A 6483-nucleotide genomic window follows, 5' to 3' on the forward strand; every position below is an offset into this window, starting at 1 on the left:
ATGTTTCCTCTCTTGATGGTATCAGCTAGTTCTTGTATTTCTTTCATTATTTTTCATTCTTTGGTTTCTCTCTTCTTCCTTCTAATTTATTTGTAGATTTCTGTCCTCCATATCACTGATCCTTTCCTCTATTTGGTCGACTCTATTTCTCAAGCTTGCTATTTCATTTTTCAACTCTTGCAGTGTCGTTGTTGTTGTTATCAGTGTATTCTTTATCTCCAGAAGTTTTATTCAGTTCTTTTTGAGGGTTTCAATCTCCTTGCTAAAGAACTCATTCTTCTCATCTAATTGTTTTTTCAATTCTTGAAATTTTTGATATGAATTGTTTCGTATCTCACTGATTTTTTTCAGAAGTACCACTCTGAATTCTCTGTCATTTAAGTCGCATATTTCTATGTCTGTAAGCTTATTTTCTGGAGATTTTTCTCTTTCTTTCTGAGATGCCTTGTCACCTTGCTTGTTCATAGTGTTTAATGGACTATTTCTGTGCCTGGGCATTAATGGAAGTGTATTCTGCTGTTTTTCCAGAAAGAAGATTTATTATATAAAGGTCTCTCTTTAGTCTGTTACAAAGAAGGCACTTTTCTTTTGGTTTCCAGTAGGTGGCATCTAAGCCTCTTGGATCCTTTCTTAATAATGTCTTTTTTTCTCTTATAGATGTTTAATCATGCTCTCTACCCTCAGTCTCAGTCCCTGTCAACGTTAGCGACAGTTTTGTTAGCATTTGCTTAGATTCCCCTGGGGCTTGGCAGTGTTCAGTCTCGGAGGATATGGGGAGAGGAGCCCTCTGGGTTGGGGGATGCGGGTTGCATCTCAGCCTCAGTTTTACATCCGTGGCTGGTAAAAATCAACTGTTTTTTCTCTGCCATCCTCGCTTCTCTGCCGTCCCCACTTCTCTGCTTTCTGCCCTGTTGCCTGGGCACTGCCGCCGGCTGCATGGAGTTCACAGCTCTCCTAGGCAGGGACTGTTCAGGGAACTTGCTACACTTTCTTCCCTCCCCATCCTCCTGCAGGGAGCTCCCCCTGCTAGAGGCAGCTTCTTTGTTTCTCCCAGTCTACTGCCCAACACCCAGGGTTCTGACCTATTGTAGCTCTTATGCACAGATCCCATGCTCAGACGTGCTTGTGTGCAGTTTGAGTGTGTTTTTGTTGAGTTTTAGATGTTCAGCTTATTGTTGTTTCAAGGGGAGAAATCTGAGGACATCTTTTACTCCACCATGTTTCTGACATCACTCCCAATATTTCTGACATAATTTTTGCCACCTTACCATTTTTGACTTACTAGTTTTTGCTCATCCCCCCTTTTCCTCTACTGAGTTAATGTCTCAACCATCAAGGTCACCCCAAGGTTCTTCCTAAACAATTCTTTAGAAATAATTCTAGTCTTTCTGAGCCTAGAGGTCTATGAAATGAACTAGTACTATTGTTGAATTTTGTTTTTATTCAATATTCTCTTGTCATGTACAGACATGAACTACCATTAATGAGATCTACCTATTCTCTGTCATTTTGGAAGAAACATGGTAGTTTTCTGGAGGTACTGTTTTAAATGTTCAGAAATAGAAGCAACAATCCAGTGTTAGGAAAGTAAATCAAGTAAATAAAATAAAATGTCTTATATTCTTTTTCTGTAGAAGTATCTGTCTGTACCAAATTACTAATGTTGTACTAAAGAGGCTCAGGACATATTTTATTTATTTGCTTATGTAACTTTTACTCACTATTTTCATTTCATGGTGAGTAAAGGGAAAATGAAATAATAAGATGACCTTTTCGTTTTGTCCTAAAACAGAAAACAGGAAGAGTGAGTACTGCCATCTTTTGGTTACACAATATAATAATTTTAAATTGTTATACTTAATAGCCGGAAGAATGCTGTTAGTCATCAAATAAGTGAACGGAAATCCTTACTTATCTGACATGAGTCAATTCCTTAGACTATGTTCTCATAATATCTTTCTTCTGGAAAGTAATCACAAAGATTCTGAGATCTAACTTTTCTTTTAATAGTTGACATAGAAAGAAAGTGCTGGTGGGTTGTTTAGATTGTCTTAAAGACTGCAACAGTTTTAATTATATTTAATAATTCTAAAGCATTCTGAGGGGACAAAGATAGAGGAAAAGTGGAGAACTTTTTTGTTTAACCATTGAAGCCAATTTCACAATTGCAGGGGCCAAGAACTTGAGCAAAAGGCTGAACTTCTTTAGACAAGGTAATGCTATGGCAGAAGCTGCCAGATACTCACTGCAGGATTTCATCTATACCAAGCAAGAGAAAAAGTATCGGAAGTCTGGGCAAGGCATTGGCTCGTTCCAAGAATGTTCCATTTCTTAGAGAAACACTGTGCTACTATGGAAGGAAGCTCTGAGTTTATCAGAGGGTGCAGTATGAGGCTGGCCTCTCAGTTAGCTGTGTTAGCTGCAGGGAAGCCACAGACGCTGTTGCTACATGACACATATTTTACTAACAGGGGTCCTGAAGAAAACACTTGAAGCAGGTAGGTAGAGAACTTATATTTTTAAGAGGAAACTTGTGACTTTGAAGAAGAAAGTATTTTGGATAGGAAATATTATCCTCTAAGATTATGTGTGGATCCAGAGAGGAAGATGTCAAAATAAGCTTTTTAAAAGTCTCATCAGGGTGGTAGAAAATAGAATATAAAACCCAAATGAGGATTTTAGGGATATTTGAGGTAAAAAGGGAACTATGGAAATGTCCTAGTAGTTGAATGAAAGGAAGTGAAATGGACTTGACACTTATTTAGCTAGCCTCAAATCTATCCTGATGCATTCCTTTTGCTGGAGAGACACCTATTACTTTTCAACATATACTGGAACGTTTTTGGAGATAAGAGTGAAATTTACATCTTGTTATATAAAACACACACACACACGCACACAATTTCCATGGTTTATCAGAGAGTAGAGTGGGTAGAATGGACCCAGGGTCTAGTTAGTTATATATCTCCACCAACTAGCTGGGTGCTCTGAAGTCATGTAGTCTCCCTAAGTCTTACTTTCCTAATCTGCAAAACAAGTTTGTTGAATTCCATCATTACTTCTCAAGCTGAGGTCTGAGAAAATCTCTGCGTCTATGGATCATTTTCAAAGATCCCTAAGTTCTCTCGTTTGAGAAATATCAGACTAGATCATTCCTAATGGCTTTGCCAGCTCTAAAATTCTAAGAGAAAATGTTTTTTTTCTTCACTAACTCCTTCCAGACCTAGAGATGGAACAATAGTTAACACGCTTTTTTTTTACCTCTGTTTTCCTTCTCCTTTTCTGACATGTGGTCATTCCATCGTTCCCAATTTCTAGAACAGTGCTTTCCAGTAGAAACACATTTAATTTAATACTTTCTAGTGGCCACATTTTTAAAAGTAAAAAGAAACAGGTAAAGTTAATTTTAAGAATATATTTTATTTAATCCATTATATTCAAAATATAATTTTGACATTATATCATTGTAAAAATTAATGAGAGAACTTATAATCTTTTTTGTGCAAAGTCTTCAAACATCTGGTGTGTATTTTAAACTGACAACACACTTCAGTTCAAACTCTGTTGATGAGGGCTGAATCTCTGCAGTTCAGGTTCCCTGAAAAATAGCTCAGTTGGGTTACCCAATCCCAGAACCTGGAGAAGGTCTAGAACTCACGGAAAAGGCTCAGAACCTGAAAGAACGTCTCTCTACTCAAAACTCCCCAGTGCAAATATTTCCATCCTCAAGCCATTGCTTCCGAGAACACTTGAAGTGTTATTTCTTTCCTTCCTTATGGTAATGTTGCTTCTCCACAAAAAAAAACCAAAAACAAAAAACCTGAAAGTGTTTTTCTCAACAAACCATTCCCTGGGGAAGAAAGTAATTATCTTTCTATCTTTGGATTCAGGCAAATTGTGATTACCCACAAAATCCCTGCTGTAGAAATAATAAGCATTTGTATTAGTGTTCTTCATTTTGTAAATGACATGGAAACTTCCATTCACTCACCAACTCTAATGCAGGAGACCTGATTCAAAGACCGTTTGCAATTAATGTATTTTGTTGTTGTTGTTGTTGTTGTTGTTGTTGTATGTCATGACAGCAAAAGAGGATAGGAATCTAATAAGAATCTAATTTGGACATCAGTGATCTAGATTTTAGTCTGAGACATTACACCTATCCTTTTATTTAAACGCCTAGAACAATGAATAAAAGGAGTAAATAATAATTTTGTAAATTGAGATGAGGTAGACTATTTTATGAGAGGAAATAAAGATTTTTTTCATTCAGCTGACACATTATATAAAACAAAGTTACCATCTTTCCATTTTCTTATTTATTTGGGATGGCAGCATAGGTCAGAGACAAAGAGAAGCCCTGGATTCAAGTATTTCCTGCTTTCTTGGGGAAAAAAAAGACATGAGTACGGACTACCTAGATTAACATCAGCTTATTTATGTACCATCTATCGCAGTGTGCCATTCCCACTCTCTCCTTCATCCTTCTAAAAACAGATTTTTGCCAGCCAAAAGGGCTGGAGAAGCTAGGGGTGGGGGACACCAAAAAATGAAACCTCACTATACCTTGCTCAAACTTATTGTCACGATATCAATTAATATGTGTGACCTTGGTGTTGGTGGTTCCACACGATCACCAATCACTCTGTTTTCCCTTTCCTTTTCATCATTGATACCAACTCAAAAAGATGAGCTTTAATAGAAGGAAGAAGGGTTACAGTGCACATAGTGCACAAGATTACATCTGCAATACTGCATAAATTCAATACATTAATAAATTAATACTGTATACTGAAAGGCTGACACTTACAGAAAGATGTCTCATTCCAGTGTTCCCTTAGACAATCAGGAACTCTTCTTGGTCTTTCTACTCCGCTTCCCCTACCCCCCGGCAATTGCCATGGGAGTCTGCTGGCTGGTCCTTCACTGAACATCAGTTCCACAAGGGAGGGAGGTACACTCTAGAATAATGAATATAAATGGGGAAGGTTAAGCAGTCAATAGCATAGCCAATCTTAAATTTCTTAAAAATAAATGCAAATGTATTCCTTTTGCAAAATAACAAAGGTTCTGTTCTGCATTTTTGTGGCCTAGCTACCTGTCTATTCCAAAGCAAAAGTGGACTTAGGTTTCCTTTGTTTTCAACAGCTATTATCCTCTCCCTTTACCCTGAAAGTGATCTTTCCTCCTGTCCCCATCCTTTACTCAGTCCTAAGGGATGGTAGAAAGGACTCACATTTACCACTACATCGTGAGTAAAGGAGTATAAACAAATCGAAGGTTAGCCTAAGACCTTCAGCTCCATGTAATCAGTTTTCTTCATTTTGCCCCAACAGTTACTTCATTCAGAAAGGAACCAGAGTCCTTCCGCACTGGGCCTGGGCATCTGACATGATCCCGTTTATGTCCCATAAACTACTCCTCCATCCCAGAATGGGGCTTTTAGACAACCCCTTTGAGAGAGATGAGGCCAGTCAAGAAATGTGGAGGCTCTGAAATTTTACGCAAATTATACTCTAAAAAGTTCTACTGTTCTGTGGATGCTGGCAGAAGGCGCAAGACTCCTAGGTCAAAGACAAAAGACTTTACTACTAACAGCACAGCTGACAACATCAGCACATTTGCATCAGTACCTCTTGTCCCATGTAACACAGGGATGATGGTTGGTCCCAGGTGACATCTGCACATGCAGTGGATTGCCTTGTGGGAGAGGAACCCAGGGTCAAGGGCCCAACACTCAAATGGGCAGCAAACAAACCATTCCCCCTCCACCATGACCCAATTAATCACCTGTGTGACAAACTAGAGAAACTGTATCAGGAGACAGATCAGCCTAACATGCTCCTTGTGCACTCAGCGAAGGCCTGCAATGACAGTCAGGGCCCATGGCAGACCACTTCTCCCAACAGGGCCCACATACGTTTTATAATTCTAAGCTTCCCCTCAGAATTACCTTAATCCAAAAGCCTACACACTGAGCACTAATATCCCTGGGCTGGCTGTTGAAGACTGTGTCAAATGTTGTATTAATTGCTGAAGAAAAATGGGATTGTGTGATGTGAATCTGTTTCCCTATTTTTGAACAAAAACACTCAAACATAACCCCAACCCTTCCACAGTTTCAGCTCCTGCCAGACTGCTACATAAACTCTCAGTTCCTGTTAGAAAAAGAAATACCACCTACTCTTCAATTTGGATGGAGAATTCAATACATAAAAGAAATGTATGTCCAGTAAGCAACTCAAACTTAGTATATCCGAAACCAAGCTTCTGGTCTTCCCCGCACCCCATAACTGCTCCTCATGTGCTCTCTCGCACAGCAGAAGGCAACTCCATCTTCTTGGTCACTCAGGCCAACAGCCTAGATCATGCTTGCGCTCTCTCTTATCTCTCTCTCTCTCTCTCTCTCTCTCTCTCTCTCTCTCTCTCTCTCTCACACACACACACACACACACACACACACAATTTACATTATCTATAAAT

The 6483-nt window shown here is 38.9% G+C and overlaps 1 long non-coding RNA gene across 1 annotated transcript in view; it reads right to left on the reverse strand.

The window, feature by feature from the left end:
* Positions 1–6483, reverse strand: part of LOC112469268 — a 76701-nt gene that overhangs the window by 53209 nt on the left and 17009 nt on the right. Inside the window, exon 2 of the long non-coding RNA XR_003042598.1 lies at positions 4811–4961. This is a non-coding gene — a long non-coding RNA (uncharacterized LOC112469268). The remainder of the gene's footprint in view (positions 1–4810; positions 4962–6483) is intronic.

The sequence above is a fragment of the Pteropus alecto genome, unplaced genomic scaffold, assembly GCF_000325575.1.
Source record: "Pteropus alecto unplaced genomic scaffold, ASM32557v1 scaffold146, whole genome shotgun sequence".
NCBI classification, from domain to species: Eukaryota; Metazoa; Chordata; class Mammalia; order Chiroptera; family Pteropodidae; genus Pteropus; species Pteropus alecto.